Consider the following 18,582-nt stretch of genomic DNA (forward strand, 5'->3'; position numbering starts at 1 on the left):
CGTTGGCTCAGAAGAATGAAATGCTTGGGATATAGAAGTTCTTCATTTGACAACCACCAAAATAAGTAACACTGAAAGAAATATTTATCAACTCAGCTATAACTATTTCCCTTTCATACTGGACAGTGCTGGACTACAGACAGAATGTTAATGACGTTTCATTCTTTTTATATGCCTAATTTAATTGATTAAAATCACATCAAGTATACATGTGTGGGACTTGTAAAGTCCCACCTGCTCCAGTACAGTAAGGAAATCTGTTGCATATGTTAACCTTCCCAGCAGAACAGTACATCCTACTCTCTCTGCAAGCTAAAGATCTATATTTCTTTCAAAAATTATGATTTAGATTCTTCTTATGTAGCTGATTCCTCAAGGTAAAGAAACTGCAGTCTCAAGGGTTCTGAAGCATGACTGAATTTTCTGACATTTGTAGTAGTATCTTTCTTTCTTTTTTGCCCCCTCTTTCTGCATTTCTCCCACTCCCACCCAGGACAAGTCTACTTTTTTTTAGCTTCTTGAGATTCCACCACAAAGTAACACTTCTCAGCATCTACTTTGTGCTCTCTGCTTTGTCCAAATAAACTCCTAATAAACTGTCTTCACTATTATGCAACAGCAGAAGTTCTCTATGACACGGAAAGTAATAATGCGGTGGATGTTGCCCTTAAAAGATTTTATCAGTGATGCAGCTTCCTAGTACAAAACTGCTTCACACATCTGGGGGAGAAGAGGGGGAGGGTGGGGTGCAAGGGGAGATAAACTGCCTGAGGTAAGCACCAAACCTTGCCTCATCTCCCGAGGGCGATGAATCACGCACCCTGCTCAGAATAACACGTCCTCATCGAAGGGGACTGCTGGATGGATTACATGGAAAACACCCTAATGGGAGGATTTTGTTTGTCTGTAGATGCCACTCCAGCGCATAAAGAGAAAAGAGAAATTCAGTTCCTGTCCCAATATATGTTAGGCCGTCTCACTAAAAGCAGGTTCATTTTTCCCCCTTTGTAACCTAGTTTCGAAAGTATTCAGATTACCATTTAACTTTGCACTGTGAGCATCTCATTGCTCTCCAAGGTATAGCTAATAGCCAGTTACTACCTAGGAATGAGTATTTTGCACTATAATCCTCTTACTTCACTTTTGGATGACTTAAGGAAAAAGATATGCCAGTGGAAAGGGAAGGGAGGAGGGAGAACAAAAATTAGAATGAAGAGCCAAGACAGAAACAGGGTCAGTGGCAGGAAATGGAGCGGGGTGGGGATGGCTGAGCCTGTGACAGCAGAGAATGGTTAATTGGCTGGAGCTGGGAAAGCATCATGAGAAGGAGACAGGGCAGCATAAAGCAATGAGCATACTGCACTCCAGGTCATGGAGAAAGACTTTCTAGTGCTATTAAAACAGTGTATTTTAAATATGTGAAAATTACACTCGGACTGAATAACAATATTGCAAAAAATTAACCAAGTACTGATCTACAAGGCATCACAGCTCTTACCTCTCATCTGCTCAAGGTCCAGAGGTCTCTCAGGTGAGACTGCATAACGTATAGACAGCTCTAAGCAAGTCTAATGGTTTCCTTATGCTAGCAAGTCAACTGAAAAGCACAATAGGTAAAGACTCCACAAGACTCTCTTTCAAGGCTCCTTGAACCTTCATAGAGCAAAGGCATGTTTATGTACTGCACCTGTACTCCACAAAACACATGAATTTTTAAAAGGTTTCTGATAGTTTCTTATTACACTGTGTTGATCATATTCTGTAAAATTAAAAAAAAAACAAACTGTGGAGGTTTTTGTAGTCTTCTTTTATCAGATCTGAATTCTTTAGGAGGATATTTTCATGTTTTAACAGGGCCATGGAGATGGACTGGAAACATTGTCACTAAATACCTCTTCATATTCTCAGAAATACCTCTTCACATTCACAGGAGATCCTCAAATGTCAAGACTTTTCCCCACTTCACCTTAAAAGCAAACAATAACCTATCTTCTCATACAAAATGCACAAGACTTTCTGGGCTTTTGCATTGAAAAATAGATAGTATAGCCACAGCAATTTGAAATGCATATTAGCTGAGCTCTGTAAGTCCAGCTAGTAATGAATTTAAAATAATTGTGGTTTCTTGTCCTTTTTTCCCACTTCTCTTTACTTCTGTTTGAGAGTTATGTGCTTCATGTTCACAAGGAGTTTATTTAATTCGCAGTTTAATTAATTTCAAAAGTAGTGAAATAATTAGATCCTTGCCATGGCATCATCACTTAATGAAGCTACTGTATTTCCATCATATGAAATAAAGTGCATTTGGTCTTCTTCTGCTCAGGCAAGCAAAAAGGTTAAGTGATATACTCCAAAAGACAATACCTGTTGCAAGAAGTTATGCAACAGCACTTAAGCAGAAGAAAGGGACATATTTGCAGATATCATGGTGAAATTACCTAAGTTACAACTCGATTACTGTAGCATTTTCCTTGTGACTCCAGGGAAGATGAAAATATGAATGTTTGAAGAACTCAGAAAAATATTATTTGCCTTAGAGATACCACCACCTTTCCTCCAGATCAAACATTCAACTGTTACACATCATCTACCAAAAGTGAAGAAATACAAACACATTTATGCTTAATGCCGCATGCTAATTTCATGTATCCATCAGTGTTCTGTACCTGTCTGAGAGTAACTAATGATGGACACTCATTTTTATGAGACAGCTGGAAGACACACTTTTTCCAAAGACTGTCCATTTCTTCTCTTACAACGAAGTTTAACCTGTACTTTTCCCTAGAATTCCCAGTATCTCAGAGACCAAACTGTGTATTACTATGGCATCTCTGCCAGCTGCCAAAGCAATGTATTGGCCACTAAAATCAACTAAACATTGTTCTGGAGGTAATTTAACACGTCCTCTATCTCGTGTATTTGAAAGTTCCAGAAAAGTGGTTCATTTTCATCTGGATAGTGATAGAAAATGGGTTTGCATACTGACCCTTCCAGCTGTCCAGCTTAAAATTGCCAGCTAGTCTCTAAAAGTCCAGTTGCCTTGCCTAGAATAATCTGATTCAGTGTTTCTTTGTCTCACATTTTTGGGAAATTGGTCTCAAACTTTGCTCAAAATTGTTCAGAGTCAGACTCAGTGAAAGTATAAAATGTAGTATAAGATACTTGATCTGTGGAGAAAAGCATGCAGTGTATAGCTGAAATCTGAGTCTGTCAGTTTTGCATAACTCTTTCTTGGTGTACTTTGATGTCTTTCCCAGGCTGTGCTATGTTAAACAGGTAACCTGAGTAAGCCAAGGAAAGAGAGATCAGGTCTCAAGGTTAAGCAGAAGGTTCACACTAGGACCATTACAACATCCAGGAATACTGGGGGGAAACATGAGGCTGAATGATGTTAAGTAGTCAAGAACTGCAACAACCAAACAGACAAGTGAAAAGATGGACTTTCTTTCCCCTGGCTGAAGTAACACTGTACATGAAACACAAAAAAACTTAGCAGACCTGGTATACTGAAGTAATTTCCTAAGATAAGCCTGTGCTGAATTTGAACAGGGCCTCACAGAGAGTCCTTTGAATCAACTGTAGCAAGAAGCTGTCCAGGTCAAGCAAGGGGATAGAGAGGAGGAAAAACTTCATGACCAACATGAACCTACCTTCCTAGTCCAAGAACAAAAGGCTTAAACAAGGGAGAACCACTAGAGCACAACCTTTTTCCTGCACAGAAGGCAGCTAAAAAATTCCTATTTCATGTAGCAGGAAAGTTCTCCAGACTGAGAAGTGTGATTTTAAAGGATCAGGCAAACGACATGATAAAAATGGTATCTCAGACTAGAAGGACAACTGCTCCAAACTCCTGCAACCTTAAAATTTCATCATATTGTTTGTTCCCTTTTCTTTTCTACTCATTATAGCAGAAAAGAAAAAAGGTCTCAAATTTGCCTCTGCTTCCAGATTCTGTGATGGGACAGTCCATTGCTTTGCCAGGGTGGTTGTTGTCACAGAGCTCTTGTGACATGCTCACTCAGCAGCCATGCCCAAGCACGGCAACAGGCAGAGCTTGTGTTCAGCATAAGGGAGCTAAAGACAGCTGCCCCCTCCTTTCCTTGCTTTCTGAGTTTGGTCTTTCTGACAACTGATGTTGACCAGATGGGCCCTAGATTTTAAAAGCTATGTGAAAAGAAGAAGGGATGTCTCCTGATGTGCTTGCACTGAACAGAAAATCCACCTCAGGATGTAACATGCCAAGAGTTGTCCATTTGAAAAACAAAACAACAAAACTGGTTGTTTTATATCAGTGGAAGCTGCAGAGCAGTTCACACTGGAACTGTGCACACACACAAACACACAACAGGCCTCACAGTGCAAACCAAGGGGCTTATTAGAGATGAAAGAAGGCCTCACATCATCCCTTGTAAGGGACCATTGTCTCCCTTTCTGCTACAGTGGTCTGTGAAGCTGTGGGAAACAAATGACCTCCGAGCCACAGCGCTGTGTGCAACTGCAAAAGAAAAGGAAGGGGAGCAGGAGGGGGTTCCATGGGAGGGCCAGCATCCTCACTCTCCAGTCTTCCAACAACATCCCCACCCTGCCATCCCAGTGCACAGCATGGAGGTGTTTCACATGCCTCCACACAGCTCCTGCTGCAGCCCAGTCAGCAATAACATGAAATCTCAGCAGAGAGAGCAAGACACCCTTCCCCATCAGCACAAGGGGTTTTCCATCTGGCTGCCTAGCTGGTTACTCAAGCTTAATGGTTGAAGGCATGCTTCAGACCTTCTGCTTTGCATTTGTTCTTTTTTATACCATTAATAAGGAATGAAAAAATCCTGCTCCACTTGGTGAAAGGGTAGGCAGGAACAAACAAAATAGAAACAAGCAAGTAAATGGAGCACTGGGGAAAAGGGACAGAAAAGATTTGTGTAGAAGACAAGCATCTATAGCCAATGCTTATCCCATGTCCTTTACTGAGATTTTGGTTATGAGAGATGCTGGGAGATGCAAAGGTGAGTTATACAGTACTCAAGTACATGCACTCCCCATACTGCTCTGAATACAAAACACACTCATTTATTCTTTCTGGTCTCTTCTTTTTTTGCTTGCTCCTCATAACCTTCCTTCCAGTCATTTGATCAATCTTTAGTCTTTTACACCTAAACAGAACACCATCCTCTCTCATATTCAACACTGTTCTAAAGAACAAGACTAAATTTTACCCAGATGTGAAGTCCAGCACCTTTGGGTAGTCCATTGGTCCAGGAATCTAAATTTGTCCTAACTCAGTTTTCCACTCACCATCTGATTCAAGCTTTCTGCCTTGATATTTGGATATCAAGGCATTACGGGAGTAATCATTGCTCTGCAGAGTCAAAAGTCAGACCAGGCTGCCAGAGCTAGAAGATGCTCCTGGCTGCACCACAGAGGAAATCATCTATTGAAGAGAGAATAGCATGGATATAACTCTTTTCAGAACTATAAACAATATTCAACTTAGCTTTCACTGAATTTCTTCAAAACCTCCAACCACAACACCAGAAAATTCATGCAGTAAATCACCTTTGAAATAACCATCTTCCTGACAGGCTGAAGAAGAAAAGAGTATTATCACTAACCTTATTTCTGTATTTAAAGATTTACGAGATGCTCAAACACTTGGGTAGTGCATGGAGAAAACTGCATATACAAGGGGTTTCTGTCACAGACAACTCTAAAATACATGAGATTTGTAATTAAAAAGTATACAGTTGCTTTACTAACAGCAACACGAACTGTAACATACTTTAAAAAAATGTTAATGTACTTTTCCATTAAAAATTCTCTTTGGCTATCTTGTTTAACACAACTCAAGCTGAAAACAGGCTTTTAAGCCCAGCACTACACTGTCTGACTTGCAAAGGCATTCAGGAAATACCCAGGGCTAAACAAAACTGTTCTTAATTATTTTAAATTCATAAAAACAGCTCTGTATAAGGTTCTGAATCCCTTTTTAGTTAATAGAAATACCCCTACAGCTGGAACCTGGATTACAACTCTAGTCACCTCTCTTTCCAATGTCAACAAAATTTTCCGCTTCTGTCACAAGATTTTGACAGTTCTTACAACATCAATGAATCAAGTCTTGTGGTCTCTTTAGAAAAGCTGCATTATCCACAGTGCACATAAAAGGATAATCAGCATAAAGACAACTTTGGGGTAGTTATAACACACAGGTTACACTGCAGAGGGAAAAATAGAGATGGGAGAGAAGAGCTGCCCTTATAGCAGGTCAACAACTAAAGACATTCAAACAAAAAAACCCTGAATTAAAACCAGGGAAATATATCCAGGACAAAGAATCATGTAGCAAGGAAAGTGAAAAGCTGGAAGAGCCCTCAACAGCCCTAGCTCACAATCCATCAGGGGAAAGCAGAATCCACAAAGCAGCACAGATTTTTACTGACATTTGTTATTCCCCACAACAGGATTATGCACTGTACAATGTAATTGTATTGAAAAAACCCACTTTCAAACTTTGCTTAATTCCTTCAGGAAGGTGGTGGTAAAGCCATACAGAGGCCAGGTCTCCAGATGCCTAATCCTGTAACTTCAGAATACTTCTGAAAAGACTTGTGTGCATTTGAAAGCAATGTCAATATATAATAAATGCATAAGTGTCACTACATACATGGACCATGTCTGAGAGTTAGGAACCTAACCACATGAGTTAGTATGAGTTAGCACCTGAGAAATGGGAAGTTAAACCTCTGTAATAAAACTGAGCTTTACATACTGCTTTTTATGTTCCCTATTCTTGGCAAACAACAATTAGACAAGTGGTTTTCACTATCCATTCAGAATGAAAGGAAAAAAAATCAAATCATCAGAAAGTAGTGAACTAGTAAATAGGATTAAACACAACTTATAGTAGGCTCAGATAGGGCATTGTCTAATGCTTTCTGTTTATCTTGTTGATGGTCATTTCAATAAGCACCTACACAAAACAAAGTTAATTAAAAGGATTGCACAATCTATGGAATAATATATGCTAAGCACAGTAGCTACACAATGACATGGGAAAGACAGTGCATAACCTTCAGATTAACTAGTGCCAAAGAACACTAAAACATTAAATATAAACATTGAAACCCAGGAGACCACATCCCCGAGTACAGTTATACGCTACTTATGTACTCTGCAGGTAGAAAAATATGATCGTAAAAATCAACAAAACCAGTCTAAGGAGAATAATTTAAGTGAAGTGAGGCCAGCATAAGGTCCCCAATAATATCTTCTTCTTTCCCCAGCCCAAAGCAAACAAAGTCACTATAAAATGAAAATAGGCAGCATTGACTGATTCCGTAAGGTTTTTCTTTTCAATTGTATTTTCAAGTCCCCTAAAAACAAACTAAGACACTTCTGGTCTGCTGTAAGACTGATGGATCAGCTTGCATCAAAAATAATCAGGGTAGAGTGAAGGTGAGCTAAATACATACACATTATATTCAGCATTTATTAACATGCATAGCAATTAATTTCCCAAAGAAAATATTCCCAGATAGCTAGTAAGTTGTTTAAAATTCTGTCCTACAGCAGAAGTACCAATCTGGCTCTCATTTTTGTGTTCCAGGAAACAGCTGTTTGTGTTTACAGTTACCAGCAAACAATTCAGCTTTTTAATCAAACAAGAGCTGCTTGGGTGCCTTTGCCCATGGCTATGGGAATCAATTCACTCTGGAAAACAGATCTTTTACAACATTACGAAGAGGCCCTCAGCAGATGCAGGGGATTTGAGAGGCATGCTTTTTGAGGAAACCAGATTTATAGTTTGCAGCATTCTACATCCTGGGTCAATATACTGAGCTCAGTAACAAACTTCAAACTCAAAATGGCCCAGCAGTCAGTTTTCTTTATTCTTGTCTCTCCAAATTATGTTCTGTCTCATGTGCCTACATCCTCTAAGCTTCTTTCCCCACTGCATATGCAGAAACATAAAAAAATATTAGTTCAACTCTACTATAAAACAAAGTTGGGCAATCCAGAGAGGATGATGTTGTTTTTCTAGCAATGGACTACCTTCTTCCAGTATGAACATATAGAACCATTGCTCCTGTATGAACACTCGTATGATGACACTTGCTTAGAGGTTGAAGAGAACATGTGAGCTCCTCTCCATATTTCACTTCAGCTTTGTAGCAACCCTTCCCTACTGTTGGCCTGCTTAGAGCTATTCCTCACAACTACAAGGCATGTACATATGAAATACATGCAATTGTTAGTTTGTCACTAAACAGGACCAGTTCCTCATTTCTCAAGAAGTGAGTTAAATACCAATACATCAATGGTGTGCCTCATAAGGAGTCAAAATGAAATGTATACTGGCCAAGATTTCTGTTTCTTGCACTGCTGTGTACATCAGCCTTTGAAGGAGAAGCGGGTGAGTTTAAATGCTGCAGCTCTAGACTTGGAAAGGCAAAAACGTGTATCTCAGTGAGAAGCAGCTACCAAGAGTTCTTCCTATTTTGTAACAGAAACCTCTGAGCCAGTTCAGCTTCTTTCCTTCACAGAAAGAAACACTTAAGGTACACTGTGCAATCTTTGCCATTCCTGTCCACAAAGCTTCCCTAAGAAATGGCTATGCAAATTGGAATGGTGGAATTCTGCCACCCGTTTTTTTCTTTTCTAGAAAAAAACAGACCTTCAAAGAGCTAATACACTAGAAAATCCACTAGAAGTGATACAGCAGCAGGCACTGGAGGCTTTTAGTTGATTTGAAAGGAGCACAGCCTTTTCTCTTGAAGCCAGTTAACATGAGGCAGTTTAGTTAATGAAGTTTTTCTCATTCCACCAGGAATTCCAGGGCAAATTTGAAGACTTATGTCTTCAGAAAAAATTTAGATAGTCTCACAGGCGCTTCGCTAAACAAAACACTAGTGAAGGCCAGAAAGGGAATGTGAACAAACTTGCGCTGGTCTACAGACTGATGGAAGACACCAACACAACAAACAAAAAAAATTTTAAAAATTGTATGACCATGAGCAGCTGGGTGCCAGATTCAAAGATTCCCTATGATTGTTGCACTAACAGGAATAGAGGTTCTCCATATTCTGTCACTGCAAGTGGTGCTGCAGATACTAAGATCCACTAAAGCTTTGTTCTGCCACAAGATTACTTGAAGTAGATCACTGCTAAAAGACTCAGCAAGTGGAAACCTGGTGACATTGTGTTTTCATTTGATATGGTATCTGCTTCCTCTGGGATTCCCTAGCCAAGGTACTGCATAATCCTTTTCAATAAAGCAACACTGTTCAGGCAATTCCCAAGACAGCAGCTAAAGGAAAAAATAATAACCCTTAGCAAAAAGTACACAAACAACTATCTACAATATAAAAGAAAATCCTCTTAGATACAAGCTAAACAGGAAACTGAAGTGTCTTGAGTTTAAATAAAGGGAAGTTGCAAATGAGTTCTGGCTCTCTAGAGAATAAAAGCATTTCAACCTGATGGCCACTATCAGCAAAAGATCTTTTTTATTCTAACTCCTCAAAACCTCAAGTCCATGATCCCTATTGAGTAAGCATGCGGGAAGATTAATTCCCTCTTCATTAACTTCTTGGGTCTTCTGCCTTGAACACAAGCTCAAAATTGCACACAGCACACTTATACAACAAGCAGTGCCTGGGTTTCATAATCTCTGTTATCCTTCCCAGGCAAATGCAGTTTATTATGTGGAGGAACGCCAAAAGTTAAGTGTGTAAGTTTATACAGACATACCACACTATTTGTATTGGATTGATTAAAAACCCAGCAAATGAAAACAATAAAGAAAAGAATCTAAGAACAGCGCATTCTTTATATATTTGTAATTTTGGTTTCCAAATAGACAAACTTTCAGGAGTTGAATATGTAATTATTTTCAAAACTTACAAATGAGCAGCAATGAGTAAGACAATTGGATAAAATATTCCAGCTGAACTTTATGTGCAACTTATATTTAATTTTAAATACCTGACTTCCATGAATTTTTCAAATTGCTCTTTCAGGGAAACATCACAGTGATACTGATGTCTATATTTTGTGTAACCCAACTCATAAAGGTGCAATATACAACTTAAATAATTAAAATAACCTCACTTCTGCTGAAGTGAATGTTGCAATTGTTATTGATGTAGAATGAGGAATGCACAGCCATGCCTCCTGATCAGGTCCCAGTAAATTCAACTCTCAACTTTACTGTCCAAATTGCCTTCACCTTCAAAAAAATGAAGAAATCCAAGCAACAAGAAGTAAATTTAATCACATTGTAATTATGAAAGTAAAAGAAATTTACCAAAATAAAATTGATTAATAAAAACCACAGAAACAGTTTCGCCTCGAATGTCAGTTATCCTTTCAGAATTATGAAGATGCAAATTCAAGAATTTTGTTCAGTGTCATTAACCAACATCTACAAACAAGAAACACAAACATAACATAGCTGAGATAATCGTAAAGTTATCCCTCCTCTGAATGTTAGTGAAAGGATATGCTTAAAACCAGAAGGATTAAACCACAGAATTAATATGAAGCACAGGTCTTTGGAGGATTTGCAAATATTTTAATGAATAGTTTCTGCCTCATGACACAAAGGCCTAGATAATACCTGCACTGCGCAAGTGTTTTTTCCCCACTGAGCAGTTGAGGAAAGAGACTCAGTTTCACAGTTCCCAACTAGTATTCTCCTTGTTCTGATGGAGACATATGTGACTCCATACAGCTCTTTATCTCATCAAGTGCTTGTGGCTGACAGCTAGAGATGCACCTGACTTGATGGATCCTGGTCCTCTTCATACACGTGCTGCCTGTGAAACCCTGCACCTGCCCCACTGTAGCCATGCTAACTTTGTGAGCAGCTCCCTCCTTCTCCTGTGGACATTCAGGCATTCAGGTGAAGGTTAGATCAGAACTCTCCGAAGTGAAAGAGAACCCCACAGCAAACCCAAATGTGTAGTAAAAAAGAGCATTTAGTAAAGAACCAACAGCCATATCTGTCAGTTAGAAATCAGTTCCCCATTATCAGTGGTTATCACTGACTTAGCACTGATTGGAAATCAGTATATTTCTTTTTCCCCATCAGTCTGACAAAAAAACTTGTCATGCACATGAAACCCTTCATGTGTATAATCCTCTCCTTCTTCCATACTGTACTTCATCTACAGAATATAGGACCAGATTTTACATGCTCTACTCACAGGTAATTTCTCTGATTAGTCAAGAATGAGTCAAGAAACTTCTGACCTCTGTTTGGATAAGTTGAAATTGAAGCACCTTAAGACCAATGCAAACTCATCAAACTTCCATAATTACTCAAGTACTGATTATTCATAATAAGCTAAAACTGTTGGTCAGACAGAGAAGGAGAAGCAGGTAAAGATGAACAATGAATGCACTGATTCTTGGCTCCCAGACATAAAATTCATTAAGCTATGGTCTGAAGTGATAAAAAAATAGTAATTCATAGCTAAAATAAGCCAATGTATACTGTTACATGATCGTGCTCTTGCCCAAGCATAGGAAAAAGAAAAACTCCAGCTTAGTGACGTGCCTCCAGCTTTCACTGCTATTTGTGGCTATTTCTCAAGAACAGTGTACAGCTTGTCCTCTGCTTAGGACTGTTCTTGAAGCTGTAATTATGCAAAATAACTTGATGTTAGGTCTAGAATTACAAAACCCACAACCCATGTTTTCTCCAAGGCTGTCCAGCAAGAGCTCCTAACCTAGAAGCCTAAACCTTACATTGGCTATCATCACACTTGAACTTTAAAAATAGCCTCCATAAAGTGAAGTCAGAGGCACATCTGCACATAATTGGTCATCAGCACAACATTGATATTGGCTACATAATAAAATTGTGCCAGCGCTGGCTCCAACATGGAACTGCCTGTAGTTCCTTATTCTGGTAATATCAGCATGCAATTTGTTGGACAGATTCTGTAATCCACAGATGAAGGCAGTTGTAGGTTTTGATTTTATCCAGCATTAACAGCCCCTAATAGCCTAGCTCAGCACAGACATAACAAATGGAAATGGCTTTAAATTATCCTTCCCTTGAGATGTAATTTTATAAGAGAACAAACTCTATATGCACAAAGAGAGATTTCCAATGTAAACATGTGGTGGAAGCTAAAAGCTTCAGTTAGATTTAGGGCAAAGAAAGGGATTAAATTTCAAAGACACCCATTTCTTTCCAGTTCACAATATATATATTCTTTTCTGCTGATTTTTCTGCCCTTTGTGCTCAGAAGATCATGTCTATTAAAGAAATCACCTTTTAACTTTTTGAGACCTTACTGAGCTTTGTCTCATTTTCCCCCTCACACAACACCTCTGGCTGGAATAGAGAATCTAGAGTTGTTATAATGGGTAAATCATAAGCAAAACCACAATCATTACCAGCATGTCTGTGACCACTTTAAATTATCTTTTGTGTTTTCAGAAGATGGACTCTAGAATTTTAACTACCTTATTAGGTAGATTGAAGTTCCTAAACAGTGAGGAAAAAAAAGAAGAGATGTGTAATAACTCCAGTATTGAAGATTCTTCTGGTTTTTTTTTCTTCCTCAGGATTAACATAACATAAGCCCTGATTTTGTATTTGATAAAATGCCAAGCAGAGTCAGAAAGAAAAGTGCAGAGAGAAATCTAATGCTAATGCTAGAAAAAACTGTATTTATGAACATAATATTTTTTTTTCTCTGACTGCTTAGTCCTCCGACAAAAATACCTATGAAGACATTATATGCTAACCATTACTATTTGAAGGTTTGACCTCATCACCTCTCATAAAAACACAAAACCAGATTTACATGCAACAGAAAACTTCCAGTCATTTTGAACTGGTATTGACTTATTTCAAAACTGAAGTTTAGATCCCTAAAGGTTAGACACTTTTGTTGGTTTGCCTTTTCTTCAAAGATACTGTTTTTAAACATTGCTAACATTCAGTGCTGAAACAGCACCCTAAAAGAATGCACTCATAAGGTGTTTTTTGTATTGGACACATTGAATCTGTTACAATCATAGAGAACACAATTTCTTTACATCATGTGAGATCTATGGTTTCAGACAATTGTGTTTAAATAGAAAAAAATCCATATTTAAATAGTCTCTGCAAAAAACAAATTTAAGGATATGAAATTAAACAAAAAGCAGGGGGAGAATAAAGGATGAAAATGGTAAATCTGGGCAGAACAAAGGGGTGTTTGTACAAGCCAGTATTTGTATGCAAGCTTTACACAGTGTAAAGTGGCAGCAGGTTTATTATTACCAGTGTTTACAATCCAAGAGAGCAAAAGAGCCCCCTGCATGTACAATGGACTAATATTGTTAGTGACAAAGGTTTGTATGGGATGCAGCTTTTTACATCTCTTACTTGAACAGTTTTGTGCTGATGTAATTCTAGCTTTGTCATTAGTCTTGATACTGCACAGTGTAGTAAAAACAGACCTAATCATAGCAGAATGTTCCTTTAGAAGGTTTATTTTGATTGGCCTATCATTTAATATTACTTCTTTTTTAAAGAGAAGGCTTCATACAATAAGGGAAATTATCTGCTCTCCTTGTATTCCTTAGTCACTCCTTCAGCAACATTTACCACATATAATTTACCACCAGCCACAACCTTGATCTTTTACTGTGTTGTGTTCTAGGAGGACACTGTTCCTGATATTTAATCATAAAATCAAATTTCAAAGTTATCATGATTTTTGAGAACCAGGGCCTAGGAAGTTTTTTTATAATACCAATAGAAAGTTATATGTTTTTAATGCTAGAATTGCAAATATCACAAGAGGCAAGATGTGAAGTGTATGATGTATTCAGCTAAAGAATTGATAATGTCTGAAATGTCCTAATTGACAACACCTACATATGCAAATTTTTTTACACATATTCTCTCAGAATTATGACTAGTGTTACAATCTTCAAATTCTATCTTGGACAAATGCACCTGAACCTACTTGTGCTTAGCTTTTGGCTCTAAAGACCATTTTGGGGTTTTTTGTGGTTTCGTTGGGTGTTTTGTTGTTGTTTTAAATCAATGAGTGGTTGACCACAGACTGGTCTGCAATTTCCCAAAGTAAAGCATTTCACTATTGGATGGGAAAAGATTTGATAGTCATAACAACTCCGAAAAAATCCATAAAAGGAATTAATCCAAATTGCCCCAACAGATCAATTAGAAAAGACTTCTTTTGCAGACTTCTGTGTGGTTATCAATTAATCTATCTACATGTATCACATGCACAGGCACATAGATATTTCTCTCTTCTCTTATATACTAAGCCAGCTTTGTGTGTGTTTAGGAGAGGTTGGTGGAATGTGAAAGTCACAGCTGGTTCAGACACTCATCTCCTGAACAATATGCATTTCTGAAAGGAAATTACACATTAGAATTTGATACTCACGTCTTTTGAAGAAGCCTAGCTTGAGCAAGTATGTAAATGAGATTTAAATTATTTTTAGATCCGCCGAAGAAGCTAAATAAAAGGGCCTTACAAATGTAAGCTGAGAGTTTCCTTTAATTTGACTGAATAATTTCCCAATTTTTCTTTCATTCTTCAACAGCCCCAGAACAACAACAAATAATCATATTTGGAATAACTATCTCTACTAAGCATTTTCTTTGAAAGTATATTAATATATCATTCTGTGCTGCACAGCTTTATCCTCTGCAACTTCACCTCCTTGACTTCCTGAAAAGATCCCTCAGGACAATGATGATGATTAACTTCTATATGGAATTGTTTACAGCAGGATCAGGTATAAACAAAGGTGAAATAATAATAATAGAATTGGACAGCACTTGCATTGCAATCTGTAACCCAGTCAAGCTAGTAATCAAACATTTTAAACTATCCTTACAGACATGGAGGAGACCACTGCATGCACTGGGAAATAGTTCAGCAATTTCAGTAACAATTGTGAAGATGAGTGCAGCAACCAAATAGAACAGGAAGAATCATTATCCTTTAAGTTGGAAGTCAAAAGGACTTGGTTTCAAAGTTGAAACCACCACTTCACCATGAGATACTCAGGAAAGACAGTTTTTTCTGAGGAAGTGAAGTTACACAAAAGTTCTGACAGAGAACAGGAAGCCAATTGAAAAATGAGATGTTAATTCACAGTAAGACACAAGCAACAGCCTCTGTTTGCTGACTCTCCTGCTTTCTTGCCAGATGTAGCAAGAACATGACATTTGCAAGACAGATAACGTCTTTCTGAATGCACAAAATCACAAAGCAAGGTCACTTTTAATCTAAATCCCATTTCCAAATATAGCAGGGCTTGGGTATGTTGGGAAAGAAGTGCTGAGAAAGAAATACCCAGTTCCTCCTGAGTGGATAGAGGAGAACTCCTTCATCTCATCTCATTTGTGATCCTTCAATTCCTCCTAATGAGTAGGCTTGATCTGTAGTATGAAGTATAAGTATGAAGTACTTATTGGGGAAAAAAGAACAACCCACAGTACCATAAGGCTTGATAAATAAGAAACTTGCCTCTCCAAAATTTTCAGTCACAGAACGTTTTAAAAGTTACAGTATTGTAGCTGATATTTAATTTTGATCCAGCAAGTAAAAAAATACTCAAGCAGAAAGTTGGTCTTACACAAGTCAGAATGTATAAACACTTCTGCAGAGACACAAAAAAAAGATGTGCTTTCTCAGTAAACTGGATGAAGCAGCTTCAAAAATTTCCAGTCCCTTTTAGTACCTTCCACTAGGCATCATCTCATTAATCTAAACACACAAAATTTGGTCACCCAAAGGAAATTTAGATCTAGAGGGTCTCTCTTGTGGTTTATCCGTGCCATCTTTCAATTTATGGGCTTCAGTGCTTAGTTGGAAATTTTCTCTTCTGTGAATAGTCTTAGCTAAAGTTTTAATGAGCTATGGATTGCCAAGTGAGATCCTGAGTACTTCTTCAGCTAACAAACCAGGATTCAAGGCTCATTCCTGTTTTTTTCAATGGTTCCATAGTAAAAACATTCCTTGTCCTAACTTGACATAATATGGGAGAACATACAGATTTCTGTTAGATACCTCCAAATTCCATCAAATGTCTTCATGCAGAAACCAGCCTAACATTCTACTTCCATACAACCAGAGCCAACTCCTAAATAGAGACTTCAAAGAATAGGCCAATTTGTGAAACGTATCACAACCCATTCATCTACACGTGTAAACCTGGGTTTACCTGTTCTGTGAGAAGTTTGAGTATTTGGGCTGTGTCCTTTCACTAGAAGGCCTTCATCTAGACCTAATGCTCTCAACCTTAAGCTGGGAACCTACTGTTCTTTGAGTACATACTGCTCAAGTTGCTTCCACTTCTTTATCAGTTTACAATGTAGTTACTCTGTAGCCCACTGAGAGAACTTGGCCTACATAGGAATTTTTGTAAACCACAATTCCTGGCATCAACATATTTTCAAACTATCCTCTGCCCATAACATAGTAAAGGAACTGGATATAGGTAACTGGATATTACTTTACTATGTTAAAAACTCATCTTTTTTTGTTTTCTTTTTTTTTTTTTTTTTCTCCCTGAATATCAACTTCCAGGCTGCCAGCCCAGTCCTGGTGTTTCTAGGCTGTCAGCTGACCATAGTAGGGCACAGGAGAGTCACATATTGGTAAATATTTCAAGAGCCATGGCTACAACAGCTGTTTTCATCATCACTGCTTTTATTGTCAAGATATTTACAGTGACAACAATTTCTGCAAAGAAAAAAAAAAATCTTGAGTCTTCTATAGGGAAACCCAGACTATGCGTTCTTTGTCCTCCTGTAACTGATCAGGTTCTTGAGACTGATGAGGGATACTGGGCCATGCTCACTATTCATAAAATATCTCCTGACATATTTTAACAGAGTTCTGTGATATGTAATGTGATAGAAAAGAATAAAATCCCACTTTATATATGTAGCTAATCTCATCAGGACCTTTTTCTGCACTGGATAATCACTTTTCACAGCAGTAATCTACATCGGTCTATAGAAAAAACTATACAGAACCAGACAGCAAAGGTAAACTCACTTTTCGCTGTGGAAGTCATTGATGGCCTCAGTACAATTTATAAATCCCATTTGGTTAGAGGCAGGTATTATTTTGGACATATTTTTAATGCCTATAGACCACAAATGAATAACTTATTATAATGACAGTGACAGCAATCAACCATTTGAATATTCCCCTTAAAACAGGACAGCAGTCACACCTTACCATACATCTTGCAAATCTGACCTGTGGTTTTCATCTGGGCCCTCTGCATCCAGCACACTGGCAAACATACAGAGCTTCCTGAGCCATCCAGTGTTTCAGTGAATGATTGTTTGTTTTGCAAATATTACTGGCCACAGCTCAAAGGAGCTTTTCTATGCTTTTGATCTCCACTACAAATGCAAAGGACTGAGCAGCATGTGGTCAGGAAAAGCTGCATCCATCAAGAGGCTGTGAGAACTTCTGCCTGGAGAGGCAGTAAAAAAGGACAGTAAGCTCTTCCACAACAACTATTTATACAAAAGTTCTACTTTATATGTTCAGAAACTGTAATTTCCACCCATCCATCCTTCTCAGAAACCCAGAAGTTCCATGAGGGCATGTTACAAAAGAACACACAGTTTGTGCACCTCACCAAGCCCACATGTAGAATGTAGAAACTAACAGTATACACACATGCTATCAGTGAGAAGGAACAAGTTACTCCTTAGGCATAACGCCTAGAAAATTGAAAGAAGAGTTTTCCATGAAAATATTTTATAAAAACTTCTAGAGAAACATATAAATATTGTTAGTGAAGTGCAGAGTTATAAGTATACACTTTACTACACGCCTTAGGATGATTTCAGATCTTCATTTCTTCCACTGATGCATTCATTTGCCAAGTCTAACAAAACTGTTCAGAAACAGAATGATTACACTGCAAAAAAAAAAAAAAATGTTATGCCTTCATCTATAAAACATCTATAAACCAAACAGACTGCTTTCAGCTGGTCTTTCATTTTCCAGTCTCATTTTCCCTTCTCCTTTCATGGCTGCACATATAGTCAGAAGAGTTTCCTGTGAGCATCTACCCTTACTCTAAACATCAAGAAGATGGGTTGAGGACTCTTTATACAGATGTTTCTATACAGATGTGGTCTTAAATTTATCAAACACTTGCATATCAGCTTCACAGGTGAGCTGCTGTAAAGTTGTCACCCATGCTGCTAGGAAGCTGTAACTTTCTAAGTCTGAAGTTTTACCACTTCTTCCAGTCACTGCACACTCATACACATTTGCCCACACAAGCAAGAAGACTGAACTGCCAAATAACTATTCCAAGGATAAGTACCACTGTAGTCTCTCATTTTCACCAGACAGCTAAAGCCTTTTATGGAAAAGATTTCTACAACATGGACTGGTTTTTGTGGTCTCCAACAGTATCTCCATATCCTGCCTAAATTCTGAGAATGAAAGCTGAACACAAATTCCAACAGAATTCTACCAATCCTGGGTACAGAAGCAAACAGCATTCCTCCTTTCTATTTGGAAATCCTGTTAATGCACATCAGGATTGCACCAAGAGGCTCTTGGC

The 18,582-nt window shown here is 38.1% G+C and overlaps 1 protein-coding gene across 8 annotated transcripts in view; it reads right to left on the reverse strand.

Moving 5' to 3' along the window:
• The window catches only part of RAD51B (RAD51 paralog B), a 424,230-nt gene that overhangs the window by 201,872 nt on the left and 203,776 nt on the right, over positions 1-18,582 (reverse strand). The window lies entirely within an intron of this gene.

Source organism: Taeniopygia guttata, chromosome 5 (assembly GCF_048771995.1).
Source record: "Taeniopygia guttata chromosome 5, bTaeGut7.mat, whole genome shotgun sequence".
Taxonomy (NCBI): Eukaryota; Metazoa; Chordata; class Aves; order Passeriformes; family Estrildidae; genus Taeniopygia; species Taeniopygia guttata.